General features: G+C 38.0%; 1 pseudogene; it reads left to right on the top strand.

Annotated features, from left to right (window-relative positions):
* The first annotated feature begins 2,553 nt into the window (after positions 1-2,553).
* On the top strand, positions 2,554-4,310 carry LOC132437377 (mitochondrial ribonuclease P catalytic subunit-like; annotated as a pseudogene).
* The last annotated feature ends 14,287 nt before the right edge of the window (positions 4,311-18,597 follow it).

Genomic DNA, 18,597 nt, shown 5'->3' with positions numbered 1-18,597 from the left:
CATCTCTCTTTGTGCAGCTTGGTCTTTGCTGCCTGATTCGAGAGTCATTCAAGTAGGACTATCCTGGTCTCATAGGTAACATCACAGTTTACTTCGAGAACAAACACTTATATCTTTGGCTTTTAAATGAGCCGTCTGTTCATCAGTGGTACCTAGCTTGGGCTTTGGTGTAATTTAACAACAGAAGAGAGGAATGTACAGGAGACATTTCCAAAATGTACTACATCCTTTTCTTGGGTTCCTACTCTCTGGGGATCCCGGTTAGCTTGGAAAGCCTTACTTTCAAAAAACATTTTTTCACTCTGCAGAGTTTCTCCAACCACGAGGTCAGCAGAACCTAAGATGGTGCCCTGAATTACCGTTCATTTATTTCCATTCTGTTACACGTTTTCTACAAGTTAAGAGTTCCTTGGGGCTAATACTGTTTGTTAGAGCAAGTTGGCTCATTGTTTCTGGGCAGATTTCATTTTCCATTTCTCCAGGCTCTTCTTCAGGAAGCGTGACAGCTTCTGCCTGCCCTGGTTTTTCCTCATGTGCTCCCGTGTCATGGTGCCCTGTGGTTGTGCGTTGTGTGCCACCTGAGAAGCGACACCTGGGCACAGCATACTGGGACCCTAGGGCCTGGGGAGATTTCCACAGGTCCATGTGCTTTCCCTTGCACGCATCTTCCAGGAATCAAACCCGCAATGTATTACTGGTAGGAAACCTCTGTTCATCCTCCTCAAGAAATATATGCAAAAGCTGGCAGTCTCTTCTCTCCCTCACATTTTAAGAGTGATTCACACTAAGGTGGTGAGGGCTGGATATGGTCACCATGGGCTGACACCTTTCTAGAAATGGTAACTGTTGGCAAGACCCCAGCAAGGTTTCGATGAAGCAGCCCCTTATTGGCGGGAACTTCAGGCAGCATGGATGTGGCCTCGGACTCGGTCAGCTGGTCCTGTTGGCAAAGCTCCCACTGGCTTTCAGCCGACTAGCTCCTAGCCAAGTCCTCTCGGTGGTAGAGGGCGACAATGCTGAGAGTCGCCACAATTCCTTCAGAAAAGTTCCTCCAAGTCCTGTGAAGTCATATTGGCAAAGCAAGTCTATGCTAGCCTACTCTCCTGTCCTACTCAGTTCCCTTTCATTCATAAAACTGTCCAGTTTTTGAGCTGGGAAAAAAAGAAGTCTCTAAGCTCAACTCCTTATTTAGTAACTGTGAGATATGGACCTCAGAGAAGTGTCCTGATTGCTCAGTGTTACGTGAGGAATCAGGGCTCAACCAAGACTGGGAGCCTTCTACCTGCCCCTCCCCCCGCAACTCCAACCAAGTCCAAGGCCGTTTCTACCAGTTGCACTGCCTCAGAACGCCCTGAATGTGAGCCCTGCCGCATCAGTTAGGGTTCTTTGCAGTAAGCAAAGGAAAATGACTTTGACTAAGTCAAACAAGGGAGAAGACATATCCTGGAGATATAATGGATTGCTTAGAGAATTAAACGAAGATTTGGAAAATCAGGCCTTAGGACAGACAAAACTTGAGAAGCTACGGGGACTTCACCTCAGAAATCTGAGGCCCAAACCTCTGGGTGCTGCTTTTGGACCCTGTGGGTGCCCTCTTGAGAGTGGAAATGTCCGGAGAGCATCTGATTAGCTGATCTGAGCTCCTGTACCCACCTCTACATGTGTGTTTGTATCTGAGAGAAAGAGAATTTGTATTTTTATTTTGTGAGGGCGAGGAGGGTGCCTTACTGTGGTTGACAACCCCAGCAGAACCATATATACAATGGAATATTAGCCATAAAAAGGAATGAAATGGGGTCCTTTGTAGAGATGTGGTTGGACCTAGAGACTGTCATACAGAGTGAAGTAAGTCAGAAAGAGAAAAATGAATATCGTATATTAATACATATATGTGGAATCTAGAAAAATGGTACAGATGAACCGGTTTGCAAGGCAGAAATAGAGACACAGATGTAGAGAACAAATGTATGGACACCAAGGGGGGAAAGCGGTGGGGGGTTGGTGGTGGGATGAACTGGGAGATTGAGATTGACAGATATACACTAATACGTATAGAATAGGTAACTAGTAAGAACATGCTGTATAGAAAAATAAAATAAAATTCAAAAAAAATAGTATATTCAGTAACCCTAAGGTAATGTTTTAATGCTTAATTCTTTGTCTTAGTAAGATTTAGAAAATCTAATAATAAAATTCTTTAAACAAATTTTTTTGGGAATTTCCGCCACGTTTATGGTTGTATGGTACGTGGGTGTTGCTGTTCATGGACTGGAATGTAACAGGCACCAGAGAATTCCTGCTCTGTCCCCTGGTCCTGGAACTTGCGACCAAGGTTGCATGTCCCCATATCCTTGTTTAATGGAGAGATCTCAACCAAGCTTCGTTGCTGCTAGCCCCAAAAGCATTTGATTTGTCTGTGAGAAGCTGAAAATCATCTTTTAGAAAGTTGCGCTTCGATTCTCTGCCCCCTACCCGCAAATCCCTTAATTGTGCTGTAGAATTTGGGGCTTTTTGAACATCTCTCTCACAATCTGGTGCTGACTTAACTGCGTAATGACTTTCTATTTCACTGGTATTCGAAGCTTTCCTAAACTTTGGAAGAGCAACCCATACCTTGGGCTAGGCCCAGGTCACTCTTCTCTCTCTCTCTCTTTCTTAAAGACTGTTATGGCCTCAGGAACCAAGAGAAGTGGTTTTCTCTTAAAACAGTGTCTCCACAGAATACTAAAGCAATGAATCTGCTGATAGCCAAAGCCAGATATGTCAGGAAAAAAGATGAGGGCAGTAATAAGCAAGTCTCTGCCGATTCTGCTCACATGTTTGCAGCTGGAGCGTTTAAGAAGAGATAACAGATGAATCCTCTGAGTAAAGAGCACATCTTGCCACCTGTGAAGAACATTATTCAAGTCCCGACAAAACCTTTGAATTCAGAAGAGTGGGATAAACTTAAGGAAGAATTCAAAGAAAAGGCTAACTTTGAAAATTGGATCATTTCACAGATGGTTAAATGCCATATTTCTGTAGTTGTGGCCAAATCTGTGCTGGCATAGGTAGCTGCAAAAAACAGTGGTATTGTAGGCTATGATTTGCTGGTCAAGTATTTGTATCTCTGTGTTTTTCATAAGCAGACATCGAAATTATTGATGTCTATGAAATCATGAAAGCCAGATACAAGCGTTTAGAAGCTGGAGGGTACACTCTTCTCATCCAGGGATTAGTCCAGACAGACAGATGGAGCGAGGCCTTGCTGCTGTTAGAGGACATCAAACAAGTCATGATTCCTTAACAAAAGAACTATAGTGACTGTATCCAGGGAGCCCTCTTTCATCAAGATGTAAGTGTAGTTTGGAATTTGTATCAAGAGTTGTTAGGTCATGATATTTTTCCTATGTTGGAAACATTAAAAGCCTTCTTTGATTTTGGAAAAGACATGAAAGATGATCGCATTCAAACAAACTACATGACATTCTATTGTATCTAAGAAATAATCAGCTATATCCTGGGGAGTCATTTGCACACAGTATAAAAGCATGGTTTGAAAGTGTTCCTGGAAAACAATGGAAAGCACAGTTCACCACAGTCCCACAAAGTCGTCAGTGTTTGGACTGTGGAAAAACTGTAGAGTCTATATTCACCTGAGTTCAGAAGAGTATGAATTTCTCAAGGGAAAAAATCATGAGGGATGTGATAGATGGAGGTGACCAATACAAAAAGACAGCACCTCGGGAACTTGAGATTTCAGAACTTTGTAAAATACTGTCCTCCTTTTGATATTGTCATTGATGAGCTCCGTGTTGCCAAAATGTTTCCTAAAGCTCGTGACTCTCAAGTTCTCTTGGATGTGGTCTCTCAACTAGCCAAGCAGAATCTTCAAGTGCTGGTCCGGGGCTGGAAGCATATGTTAATGCAGAATTCCTGGTGGAGGAAGCATGATATGGAAAATGTGCAAAAGCAAGCCAGCTTTTTTTTTTTTGCTGACAACATCTCAGAGGATGTTGTTCCTTCTGTATGCCACACTGCACTCAGGGAACCACTGCAAGTTTATCACAAAAGATCTGACGTGGGACCACAAGGCCTGTGTTCCTGATGCCAAGACCCAACACCTGTTATTTAAGTGGCAGCAAGGACATCAGCTAGCAATTGTTTGTAGGCATCCGGGATCAAAAATAACCTTTCAGCATATTCTCATCTTTGACACCCTGGTGCAAACAACTGGAGGCTCGTGACACATACCTTACAATGACGACCTGGTGGAAAGATATTCCTACGAAGTGCCAACCAAATGGCTTTGCCTTCACCAGAAGACATAGACTCTTACCCCCATGCTAAACTTGTGTTTGGGTGTCCTCCCGGTTGGCATCAGAGCTCTTAAGTTGACGCTTGTTTAGAGTATTGCTTCTATCCTGTTTGTCCTGTTTGGTCCAGTTGGTTTGCATATCAGTAAATTGATTTTTAATAAAAAAAAATTTTGTAGGGAGGACTTCCCTGGTGGCACAGTGGCTAAGAATCCGCCTGCCAATGCAGGGGACACAGATTCAAGCCCTGGTCTGGGAAGATCCTACATGCCACGGAGCGGCTAAGCCCGTGCACCACAACTGCTGAGCCTGCGCTCTAGAGCCTGCGAGCCACAACTGCTGAGCCTGTGTGCCACAACTACTGAAGCCCACATGCCTAGAGCCCGTGCTCCACAACAAGAGAAGCCACTGCAACGAGAAGCCCGCGCACCGAAATGAAGAGTAACCTCCGCTCGCTGCAACTAGAGAAAGCCCGTGCACAGCAACGAAGACACAACGCAGCCAAAAATAAATAAATAAATATATATATAAAAAAAATTTTTTTGAAGACAATTTAAAATTTAAAGGAAACAAAATGCCTGTCTAAAGAAGAATTGGAGTGGGCTGCTTAGAAAATCCTCAGCTATTCTGAATTGCTCTCCTTTAAAGTATATCCCATAGAAGAGATAATACTGACCAACTCTATTAGACCTATCTGAAAATAGGCCAGAATTTTTACCTTTTTTTCCTCTGTTTCTAAGACTATATGGAATATTTGAGGAGAAGATTGCCCTCTGCCAAGAGGAATATGAATGGCATGGTAGAGTATTATGTAGGTAACACATTCTATATTAAAGTCTTATATCCCCTTAAATATTTTATAAGGTTCAGTAAAGTGTATTCTTTTGGGAACTGAAACATTATGAAGTACCCAGAAACAATCCTGCTTGTCAGATCAGAGAGTTGAACATTAACTTTTTGAATACATTTAATTATCTGTGGAAGCATTTAAACACAGTGGACTTAGAAAATGATAACATGGAAACAAAATGTACGTATTTTGATTTCTTCATTTTTTTATTGAGATAAAATTCACATAACATAAAATTCATCATTTTAACCATTTTAAAGTACACACTCCTGTGGTTTTTAATATATTCACACTATTGTGCAACTATTGTCACTAATTCTCAAACACTTCTATCACCCCCCAAAATAAACGCTATTCCCAATGCTTCCCACCCCCATCCCCTGGCAACCACAAATTTACTTTCTGTCTCTACGGATTTGCCTAATCTGGACATTTCATATCAACTGAATCATACAACGTGTACCCTTTCATGTCTGGCGTCTTTAACTTAATATAATATTTTCAAGATTTATCCAAGTTGTAGCATGTATCACTACTTCATTACTTTTAATGACTGAACAATATTCTGTTGTATGTACATTTCATTTATTCATTCATCAATTGACGAACATTTGAGTTGTTTCCACTTTTTGCTGTTATGGTTAATATTGCTGTGAACATTCATGTACAAGTTTTTGTGTGAACATATGTTTTCAGTTCTCTTGGGTATATACCTAGGAGTAGAATTGCTGGGTCATATTGTAACTCTATCTTTAACTTTTGGAGGAAACATCAAATTCCACAGTGGCCAAACCATTTTACATCCTCACTAGCAATGTATGAGGATGAGGTTCCAATTTCTCCATAATCTCCCCAACATTTATTTCTGTTTTATTTTATTTTAGTTAAATTATAGCCATCCTGGAGAATATCTCATTGTAGTTTCGATTTGCACTTCCCTAATAACTAACTAATGATGTTGAGTATATATTAATTTTTCATCTACACCTTTATGCAAATGAAGCAACAAATGTAATTGAACAGAAAACTCAAGCAGTGTATGTAAATTAACATTATGATGCAAACATCATGTCAACATGCTGCAATTTCTAGTCTGTAACATTTATGTGTGTATCTCCTGTAGACCTCCAATTACACATATGAAGATAGTCTCATTAAAGCGGGCCTTAGTGTCTGGGATTTTCAGCTGACTGTGACACAGACCTGAGTGACTTTCTGAAAAGAGATGGATCTTTCAGGAATTGTTAGAAGCCATTTCAATACTGAACACAGGAAATGTCCCAGACATAAAAAATGGACTGGATGACTGCATTCAATAACTCTTGATGCTCTCTTTATAGTTTTTCCCCTTCTTCTCTTCCTGACTGGGTGTCGACTGTCACCTGACTTTTCTTTCTGTTCTGAGTGTAGCTGTCCACTTTCAAATATGGGCCCTGAAGCTCTATTCTAACAATCTGTTGAAAAGTTGTTTAAAATAATAGCAAATAGAGGCCGAGTGGTTTCCTTGATAAGATTACATTAGGGCTTTAGAAGATGGATTATGCAATGACTGTTTTGACTGTTTAGTTATTTCTCCCTTTCTGTTACTAGTTTATTTTTGGAGACCTGACACCGGGTATTTCATTGCAAATATTCCAGTGAACTTAGTGTTTAAAAACACCTACTCGTGTGGACTTTTGACACCTCACGCTTTTATGAAGCAGGCTTTTTAGACTCTAAACCAGGAGTATTTAACTAGGGAAATTTTCAGACAAGGCTAAGGTGGTCTGATGTCCCAGCAAACATTTACTGTGGTGCTACCTAGATGATCTGATGTCTGTCTTGAGTTCCATGAGCCTTATGGTGTTAATTACCACTTTTAGCAGATGTTTGTTGACAGTTAATGTACTCAGTCATTACTTGTTCTTTTCAGAAGTAATTATAGATCCTGGTTGCACTCTTAAATTAACAGCACATACAAGAGCTGTTCTCACCTTTTAACCACCTGCACCCCCCAGGCCCCCCTAAGATGGATCTGAGTTGTGATAAATGTTACTTTGGGGTTTAGGGTGATACATTTTCCTATCCATGCATACTTGTAACTACTACATTAAAATAGGATACAAACACTTTTATTTTTCCTTACTCAGGTGTAAACAAGTCACTTATGTAAGTACTACTGTTTATCTTGGTGGTTTTGTTCTGCTGCCTCTTTGCTATGGGTAGTCTGTGATGTCTATATAGTCAGTTTTGGGAAGGTTCATTTTCTTCTCTGAAGAAAAATGGTGCTCATGAATGATTTAAGAAAACTGTATTTAAGTAACATTATTTATAGTAAAGCTACGTTGTTTTATCCTACACCATGGTCAGGCTAATACTACCTGATATTTTGTTCCTACACTCCACCCCCTTATCCAGAAAACTACCAGCTCTTATTGTGATGATGGTGGAAAGAAATGATAATGATGCTTTGACTCATTAGTTCTTCATTTAATGAAGTCAGATTAAAAATGGTAAGTAGCGTAAATCATGTCTAAACAATTTAGAAAGTGTTATCTCCAAGGGAAATGAAGTCCTTTGGCAATAATTTACAAGTTGTGTGGAGAAGATGCTATGAATAACAGATTGGCACATGAAAATTTTATTTTCCAAAGGGTTACACCTCCTCCCAGATTTCTACACATCTGTTTCTTTCTAAAGTTCACCTGATCACATGCACAGGTTTCAAAGTATGTATGATTACTAATTCGTTTGATGTAGAGATTGCCAAACACAAGGATTGACGGACATCTCAAAGATCGAAGGTCTGAACAAGGAGTGAGTATGACTTGGAAGAGACTTAGGAAATTATGAAGTCATGCAAAAATAGTGAACTTGAAGAATGGTAAGAGGGAAAGCCATCGGATTGAAGAAATATTGTTACCATGCACAGAGAGAAAGAGAGAGAGAATTGCAAGAAGGGTGAGATGCAAAAGCATTACTGTGTGTGAGTAGATGTAGGTGAAAGATGAGAGAAAACAAGTTTCTCTTACCTGAGTTGTCTGTCATTGGCCTAAAGTGGTTCTTGGTGTTATTAATAGTGAAGGCTGACTTCTTAAGGAATTTTTCCCCCCTGATATTTAGACCGAAGTTTTTTGGGTTTTTTTTTGATTTATCTTCCATTTGCATGGAAAATTCATATCATCTAGTTATGTTTTATTTATAAAAGCTTGAAATCTTTGGGAACAACATTTCCTTTAAAGAGTTTAGTTATTGATAAAAAGTAAATAATGAAACAAATTGTTACTGTTTCTTAGACAGTTCGATAGCTTTTTCCAAGTTAAAAATGTGATCTAATATTGTAAAGCCAGTGTAAATACATGTACCAGACACCAGCAGGATCTTTGCTTTTACTGAAATGATATTGTGTGTAACATTGTCCTCTAAATCTACACCACTGATTGTAACTGCTAGAGCTAAGGGTATCTATTAAGGATTCATTAGAGTTTTAGGAAGGCAGTATATTACACGGGTAAAAGTATATACTTTGGCATCAGACAGCCTTCAGTTCAAATTCTGATTCAGTCACTCTCTATCTGTAACTTTGGGCACATTACTTTGTTTCCTTAAACCTTCATTGCCTACTTTGTAAAAAACAAAACAAAAAAATATATATATGTATATAAATATATATAAGTATATATATATAAATAAATAAATATATATATAAATATATATATATATATATATATATATATATATATATATATGATGCTTGTAAAGCATACAGAGTTCCCTCTGTGTGGTGACTGTTCATAAGTGTTTGTATTATGATGACTATTATCATCCTTTGTCTTTCCTCTTCTGTTACTTAAAAATAATTAGTAATTCTCATCTTTCACTTTTCTCATCTGCTTCTCTTGACACCTCTTTCTTCTCATTCATATATCATTATTTTTTTAACATTTTTATTGGAGTTATAAAACATTTTTATTGGAATTATAAAACATTTTTATAATTGCTTTACAATGGTGTGTTAGTTTCTGCTTTATAACAAAGTGAATCAGTTCTACATACACATATATCCCCGTATCTCTTCCCTCTTGCGTCTCCCTCCCTCCCACCCTCCCTATCCCACCCCTCTAGGTGGTCACAAAGCACCAAGCTGATCTCCCTGTGCTATGCGACTGCTTCCCACTAGCTATCTATTTTACATTTGGTAGTGTATCTATGTCCATGCCACTCTCTCACTTTGTCCCAGCTTACCCTTCCCCCTCCCCGTGTCCTCAAGTCCATTCTCTAATAGGTCTGTGTCTTTATTCCCGTATATCATTTAGCAGGACTTTGAATGAAATAGATTTATCAATTTTAGAACCACAGGACTTTACTCTAGATGTCTGGCAAAGAAAGGGGAGCTGTTTCTATGGAAAATATCACCAAATTTCAGTCTCAGCTATTGTTTCACTCACAGTGGCTGATATAAAATCAAAACTGAGACATGAAAATAAGTAGAAAAATATGATTCATAATAAAAATAAAAAATATGAGCACACTCACAAAGATGTTGGAATTAGTAGTTTTTATACTGCACATATATTATGAATTAAGAATTTGCTAATTAAAGTGGACCTTTTAAAAATAATTAACCATATAAATATTATTTGGAAGCTGTTTGCCTAAAAATTACATAAACAAAGTATCTAAATGACAGGTCTAACTTTTAATAATAATATTGATAGTAATCATAATAATACTCAAAGACTAAGAAACAATAGTCTTTTTAGGAATAGCACTAGTTGTAATATAATTAATAATACAGTGATATATAAGCGCAAGAAAATTGTATAGAATCTTGTAGGTATTTGTTGTAGCCAAAACATTAATTTAATATTTCATGATAGTTTGTATATGAACATATATACATGAGCATTTTCTTCAGTATTTAAAGGAAAAGATTGCTTCCCACAGACCTGTATGAATCTGTGTATGCTTCATGTTCTGTTAAAAGCAAACACAACCATGAAGAAAATTTCACTGTTTAAATCTCAAGACTGCTTGCTTGTTTGGTTGTTAAATTCCTTGCTATAATATAGACCAATTTAGTGTTTGCAACGTTCCAGGATAGTTTTCTGCAATGACTAGGATTTCTTAATAAATAGTAACCTGGAAAAAAATGTAGGAAATGTTATAGGAAGATGATAAGTGATAGTTTGATAAAGGCATTACAGGAAATGCTCCTGATTCCAGGAGGCAAGAGAGAATGGCAGGGCCAGCTTGGAGTGTGGTAAAGTAGCATCAGAAGTTCTGCCACTTTCTCTATGTATGATCTTGGGAAGGTCCAGCTACCCTGGAGCCTCAATTTCCTTATGTGTAAAATCGGGATAATAATACCTGACCCCCAAAACTGTTACGATGATGGCATCAGATTGCATTTGTAAGTAATTTAATAACAGGGACAGGTACACACACTAGATTCAACCAATAAAGTGAAAATTAACCTTTCCACTGAAATGGGGTTATAAGAAATTCTGTTGTTTCCATCCTGATTTACTTAATCTCTCTATACAGATGAGCAGTCCTAAATCAGCAGTTTACTTGAGGAAAACTTCCATGGAAAAGTCATTTCTCTGTAACATCATCCATTAACATGAGGTTGCAGCTCTGGCTTTTCAGTGAGGCTTTGCTATTGGTTTTATTGATTATTAGTACACGCTTTTTTCATATTAAAACCTATTTATTATTTTCCCAACATGTAATCTGTTTTGATAACTGAGGTGAATCACAAAATTTTTGAATAAGAAATGAGTTTCTACATTCAATTTCTTAAACAAACCAGGCATTCAGCACACAACTTTAATGAAGTTATTTGCCTAGAGGCAAATCAATAATTAATTTCCCCACTCAAAAGATATGACTTGGGTGTTTCCCTTAAAGCATGCCAATTACAAATAGAAAAGTCAGACTATAAAAAGTATATATTTATTGACAAGTTGGAAGATGTTGCCAGGCTCTTTTATAAGCTCTCTGAAGATGATTGCTTTGTTTGAAAAGAACTTTTAATGACCCTTGATCAGGATGCTGAAGTCTTAGCATTATATTCCTACTTTGTAATACACACCCAGCTCACACTGATAATTCCCCCGTAGTTGTGGTGATTAGGGAGAATCACAACAGACGATTGATAAACTTGCTATGAGATGACTGTGGTGGAAAGAACGGCTCTGAATTATTCTAGTTAATTTAACCCCTATACTTGAGAGAACCAGTGACACTGGTGGCTATGAAGTATTTGCTAATATAAAATGATAAGTTTTAGCACATGTTCTTAACAAACCTGAAACTGAGTTGGGAGAGTGAGGAAAATTCGACTTGTATTCAATTTAATTTCCAAAACTATGAGTTTATCTGAAGTATCATGCTAACAATTATTTTCCATCTGCTCACTCTGTTCTGGCACCACTGGCCTCCTCTCTGTTCTTAGATAAGCCTCGGAGCCTTTGCACTTGTTATGGCCTCTGCCTGGCCTGCTCTCCTCCCGTATATTTGCATTGGCCCATTTCTTTACATCCTTCAAGACTTTGTTCAAGGTCATTTTCTCAGAGTTGCCTCCTCTGATCCCTATACTTAAAATTATACAACCCAGTACTCCCAATCTCCCTTAGTCTGCTCTGTTTCTTTCCAGAGCACCAATCTAATTATCTTCCGAAGCACTATGTATTTAGAAATACTTATTTGTTTATTGTTTTCTCCTCTCTCCCATCAAATGTAGACTCTAGGAAGCCAGGGAATTTTATTTGTTTTATCCAATGCTGTCTTTCCAGCACATGGAATATTGTCAGATACCTAATGAAAACTGAATAAACATTTGTTGAATAAATGCTTTAATAAATAAAGAGATTCAATGTACTAGCTTGAGCACCTGGAAATGGCTCTAATTGATTATTTGGCTGCTTGCCTCAAACCTGGACTCATCAATGGAAGGTGTCTGATGAAGTTAAAATACCAGAAATTAATTGGTACCCTTTTTTTTTCAGCCTTGTGGTGTGGATTGTGGGAGTTCTCTGGCCAGGGATTGAACCCGGGCCACGGCAGTGAAAGCACCAAGTCCTAACCACTGGACCACCAGGGAACTCCCAATAAATTGGTACCTTGTAGAAAGATAAATCCAAAGAATTTAGGGAGATTTGATATTTCGCAACTTTGTTCCTTAAGGGGATAATAGAAAACACTTCTAGACATTAAGAAATTCATTGGTGAGGGGAGTGCAGCATTCGTGAAAAAGACTGCAGTGGTTAGCATCTCTAGGAGGGGATGATACCACCATGTACATTGGTAACCTTGGTCGACTGAGGGCAAATTAGCAGCACTTAATAAGCCAAGGAAGGTGGTGTGGTTCTGTAATAATCACCAGGGTGAGATTGTTAATAATAAAGTTTGACACACAGAAGACTTTGGAAGTGGCTAACTGATCATGCGGGATTCTAGGACTGAAATTGATGATATCCTACTAAGGTCCTACTTAAAAAAATCTCTAGGTTTGGCAGTGTCCTGAGTGACTCACTACAATGGAAATTCACAGTCCCTCCCACACTTGCCTGACCTGAATCAGATCATAGACTCAGAGCTCCTTAAATAAAGGGAAAGATCTGTCTCATTGAGGAAGAACCCTGCAGCAGTCTCAAGTATATCTTCCTTCTAGTTGTTTTCTAGCATTTTATAAAGTGTGTATTACTGGTGATTAACTTTCTTATTTGATCCATAGGTAGCAGATCAAAGTTGTGACTGACTTGATAGAGAAGGACTGACTATCTCTCAGAGATAGCGATGGTGGCTGAATGATTGTGGGTATTCACTTTTGGGGAGAAGACGCACATGCTTTAATTTGGAATATAGATATTTTCTTTATGTCAGATATGGACGAGCTATTGTTGCTATTGCTATTGTTGCAATTATATGTATAGGAAGAAGGTTGTGTTTGGGTGGAAAAGTCCAAAGATTGGGTTATTGATGGTAGTTACTACTGATGCTCTGTCAGCAACCACTCCTATCACACTCCAGCCTGTGTTCTATATCAATCATCTTTGAGTCTCACTGCAACTCCTGTCTCTTGTTTATGAAATTTTTCCACTCTCTGAAGTCTGCAACATATAGTCAATACTACACAATTTAGTCCTTAATTATACACTGTCTTTTTTTTTAACATCTTTATTGGAGTATAATTGCTTTACAATGGTATGTTAGTTTCTGCTTTACAACAAAATGAATCAGTTATATATATATACATATGTTCCCATATCTCTTCCCTCTTGCGTCTCCCTCCCTCCCACCCTCGCTGTCCCACCCCTCCAGGCTATCACAAAGCACGGAGCTGATCTCCCTGTGCTCTGCGGCTGCTTCCCACTAGCTATCTACCTTACGTTTGGTAGTGTATATATGTCCATGCCACTGTCTCACTTTCTCCCAGCTTACCCTTCTCCCTCCCGATATCCTCAAGTCCATTCTCTAGTAGGTCTGTGTCTTTATTCCCGTCTTACCCCTAGGTTCTTCATGACATTTTTTTTCCTTAAATTCCATATATATGTGTTAGCATACGGTATTTGTCTTTCTCTTTCTGACTTACTTCACTCTGTATGACGGACTCTAGGTCTATCCACCTCACTACAAATAGCTCAATTTCATTACTTTTAATGGCTGAGTAATATTCCATTGTATGTATGTGCCACATCTTCTTTATCCATTCATCCGATGATGGACATTTAGTTGTTTCCATCTCCGGGCTATTGTAAATAGAGCTACAATGAACATTTTGGTACATGACTCTTTTTGAATTATGGTTTTCTCAGGGTATATGCCCAGTAGTGGGATTGCTGGGTCATATGGTAGTTGTATTTGTAGTTTTTTAAGGAACCTCCATACTGTTCTCCACAGTGGCTATATCAATTTACATTCCCACCAACAGTGCAAGAGGGTTCCCTTTTCTCCACACCCTCTCCAGCATTTATTGCTCCTAGAATTTTTGATGATGGCCATTCTGACTGGTGTGAGATGATATCTCATTGTAGTTTTGATTTGCATTTCTCTAATGATTAGTGATGTTGAGCATTCTTTCATGTGTTTGTTGGCAGTCTGTATATCTTTTTGGAGAAATGTCTATTTAGGTCTTCTACCCATCTTTGGACTGGGTTGTTTGTTTTTTTGTTATTAAGCTGCATGAGCTGCTGGTAAATTTTGGAGATTAATCCTTTGTCAGTTGCTTCATTTGCAAATATTCTCTACCATTCTGAGGGTTGTCTTTTGGTCTTGTTTATGGTTTCCTTTGCAGTGCAAAAGCTTTGAAGTTTCATTAGGTCTCATTTGTTTATTTTTGTTTTTATTTCCATTTCTCTAGGAGGTGGGTCAAAAAGGATCTTGCTGTGATTTATGTCATAGAGTGTCCTGCCTATGTTTTCCTCTAAGGGTTTGATAGTTTCTGGCCTTACAATTAGGTCTTTAATCCATTTTGTGCTTATTTTTGTGTATGGTGTTAGGAAGTGATCTAATCTCTTACTTTTACATGCACCTGTCCAGTTTTCCCAGCACCACTTATTGAAGAGGCTGTCCTTTCTCCAGTGTACATTCCTGCCTCCTTTATGAAAGATAAGCTGACCATATGTGCATGGGTTTATCTCTGGGCTTTCTATCCTGTTCCATTGATCTGTCTTTCTGTTTTTGTGCCAGTACCATACTGTCTTGATTACTGTAGCTTTGTAGTATAGTCTGAAGTCAGGGAGTCTGATTCCTCCAGCTCCATTTTTCGTTCTCAAGATTGCTTTGGCTATTCAGGGTCTTTTGTGTTTCTATATAAATTGTGAAATTTTTTTGTTCTAGTTCTGTGAAAAATACCAGTGGTAGTTTGATAGGAATTGCGTTGAATCTGTAGATTGCTTTGGGTAGTAGAGTCATTTTCACAATGTTGATTCTTCCAATCCAAGAACATGGTATATCTCTCCATCTATTTGTATCATCTTTAGTTTCTTTCATCAGTGTCTCATAATTTTCTGCATACAGGTCTTTTGTCTTCTTAGGTAGGTTTATTCCTAGATATTTTATTCTTTGTGGTGCAGTGGTAAATGGGAGTGTTTTCTTGATTTCACTTTCAGATTTTTCATCATTAGTGTATAGGAATGCCAGAGATTTCTGTGCATTAATTTTGTATCCTGCTACTTTACCAAATTCATTAATTAGCTCTAGTAATTTTCTGGTAGCATCTTTAGGATTCACTATGTATAGTATCATGTCATCTGCAAACAGTGACAGCTTTACTTCTTCTATTCCAATTTGAATTCCTTTAATTTCCTTTTCTTCTCTGATTGCCGTGGCTAAAACTTCCAAAACTATGTTGAATAAGAGTGGTGAGAGTGGGCAACCTTGTCTTGTTCCTGATCTTAGTGGAAATGCTTTCACTTTCTCACCATTGAGGACGATGTTGGCTGTGGGTTTGTCATATATGGCCTTTATTATGTTGAGGTAAGTTACCGCTATGCCTAATTTCTGCAGGGTTTTTATCATAATTGGGTGTTGAATTTTTTCGAAAGCTTTTTCTGCATCTATTGAGATGATCATATGGTTTATCTCCTTCAATTTGTTAATATGGTGTATCACGTTGATTGATTTGTGTATATTGAAGAATCCTTGCATTACTGGGATAAACCCCACTTGTTCACGGTGTATGATCCGTTTAATGTGCTGTTGGATTCTGTTTGCTAGTATTTTGTTGAGGATTTTTGCATGTATGTTCATCAGTGATATTGGCCTGTAGTTTTCTTTCTTTGTGACATCCGTGTCTGGTTTTGGTATCAGGGTGATGGTGGCCTCGTAGAATGAGTTTGGGAGTGTTCCTCCCTCTGCTATATTTTGGAAGAGTTTGAGAAGGATAGGTGTTAGCTGTTCTCTAAATGTTTCATAGAATTCACCTGTGAAGCCATCTGGTCCTGGGGTTTTGTTTGTTGGAAGATTTTTAATCACAGTTTCAATTTCAGTGCTTGTGATTGGTCTTTTCATATTTTCTATTTCTTCCTGATTCAGTCTTGGCAGGTTGTGCATTTCTAAGAATTTGTCCATTTCTTCCAGGTTGTCCATTATATTGGCATAGAGTTGCTTGTAGTAATCTCTCATGAACTTTTGTATTTCTGCAGTGTCAGTTGTTACTTCTCCTTTTTCATTTCTAATTCTATTGACTTGAGTCTTCTCCCTTTTCTTCTTGATGAGTCTGGCTAATGGTTTATCAAGTTATCTTCTCAAAGAACCAGCTTTTAGTTTTATTGATCTTTGCTATTGTTTCTTTCATTTCTTTTTCATTTATTTCTGATCTGATTTTTATGATTTCTTTCCTTCTGCTAACTTTGGGGTTTTTTTGTTTTTCTTTCTCTAATTGCTTTAGGTGGAAGTTTAGGTTGTTTATTCGAGATGTTTCCTGTTTCTTAACGCAGGATTGTATTGCTATAAACTTCCCTCTTAGAAGTGCTTTAGCTATATCCCATAGATTTTGGGTCGTCGTTTCTCCATTCTCATTTGTTTCTAGGTATATTTTGATTTCCTCTTTGATCTCTTCAGTGATCACTTCGTTATTAAGTAGTGTATTGTTTAGCCTCCATGTGTTTGTATTTTTTACAGATCTTTTCCTGTAATTGATATGTAGTTTTATAGCGTTGTGGTTCGAAAGGATACTTGATACAATTTCAGTTTTCTTAAATTTACCAAGGCTTGATATGTGACCCAAGATATGATCTATCCTGGAGAATGTTCCATGAGCACTAGAGAAAAATGTGTATTCTGTTGTTTTTGGATGGAATGTCCTATAAATATCAATTAAGTCCATCTTGTTTAATGTATCATTTAAAGCTTGTGTTTGCTTATTTATTTTCATTTTGGATCATCTGTCCATTGGAGAAAGTGGGGTGTTAAAGTCCCCTACTATGAATGTGTTACTGTTGATTTCCCCTTTTATGGCTGTTAGTATTTGCCTTATGTATTGAGGTGCTCCTATGTTGGGTGCATAAATATTTACAATTGTTATGTCTTCTTGGATCGATCCCTTGATCATTATGTAGTGTCCTTCTTTGTCTCTTCTAATAGTCTTTATTTTAAAGTCTATTTTGTCTGATATGAGAATTGCTACCTCAGCTTTCTTTTGGTTTCCATTTGCATGAATTATCTTTTTCCATCCCCTCACTTTCAGTCTGTATGTGTCTCTAGGTCTGAAGTGGGTCTCTTGTAGACAGCAAATATATGGGTCTTGTTTTTGTATCCATTCAGCCAATCTGTGTCTTTTGGTGGGAGCATTTAGTCCATTTACATTTGAGGTAATTATCGATATGTATGTTCCTATTCCCATTTTCTTAATTGTTTGGGTTCGTTATTGTAGGTCTTTTCCTTCTCTTGTGTTTCTTGCCTAGAGAAGTTCCTTTAGCAGTTGTTGTAGAGCTGGTTTGGTGGTGCTGAACTCTCTCAGCTTTTGCTTGTCTGTAAAGTTTTTAATTTCTCCATCAAATCTGAATGAGATCCTTGCTGGGTAGAGTAATCTTGGTTGTAGGTCTTTCTCCTTCATCACTTTAAATATGTCCTGCCACTCCCTTCTGGCTTGCAGAGTTTCTGCTGAAAGTTCAGCTGTTAACCTTATGGGGATTCGCTTCTGTGTTATTTGTTGTTTTTCCCTTGCTGCTTTTAATATGTTTTCTTTGTATTTAATTTTTGACAGTTTGATTAATATGTGTCTTGGCGTATTTCTCCTTGGATTTATCCTGTATGGGCTCTCTGTGCTTCCTGGACTTGATTAACTATTTCCTTTCCCATATTAGGGAAGTTTTCAACTATAATCTCTTCAAATATTTTCTCAGTCCCTTTCTTTTTCTCTTCTTCTTTTGGAACCCCTATAATTCGAATGTTGGTGTATTTAATGTTGTCCCAGAGGTCTCTGAGACTCTCCTCAGTTCTTTTCATTCTTTTTTCTTTATTCTGCTCTGCGTTAGGTATTTCTACTATTTTATCTTCCAGGTCATTTATCTGTTCTTCTGCCTCAGTTATTCTGCTCTTGATCCCATCTAGAGTATTTTTAATTTCATTTATTGTGTTGTTCATCGTTGTTTGTTTTATCTTTAGTTCTTCTAGGTCCTTGTTAAATGTTTCTTGCATTTTGTCTATTCTGTTTCCAAAATTTTGGATCATCTTTACTATCATTATTCTGAATTCTTTTCAGGTAGACTGCCTATTTCCTCTTCATTTGTTAGGTCTGGTGGGTTTTTATCTTGCTCCTTCATCTGCTGTGTGTTTTTCTGTCTTCTAATTTTGCTTATCTTACTGTGTTTGGGGTCTCCTTTTTGCAGGCTGCAGGTTCGTAGTTCCTGTTGTGCTTGGTGTCTGTCCCCAGTGGCTAAGGTTGGTTCAGTGGGTTGTGTAGGCTTCCTGGTGGAGGGGACTAGTGCCTGTGTTCTGGTGGTTGAGGCTGGATCTTGTCTT

The sequence above is a fragment of the Delphinus delphis genome, chromosome 14, assembly GCF_949987515.2.
Source record: "Delphinus delphis chromosome 14, mDelDel1.2, whole genome shotgun sequence".
NCBI lineage: Eukaryota > Metazoa > Chordata > Mammalia > Artiodactyla > Delphinidae > Delphinus > Delphinus delphis.
Note: the sequence above shows the minus strand (reverse complement) of the source record. Positions and strands in the feature narration are given on the sequence as shown.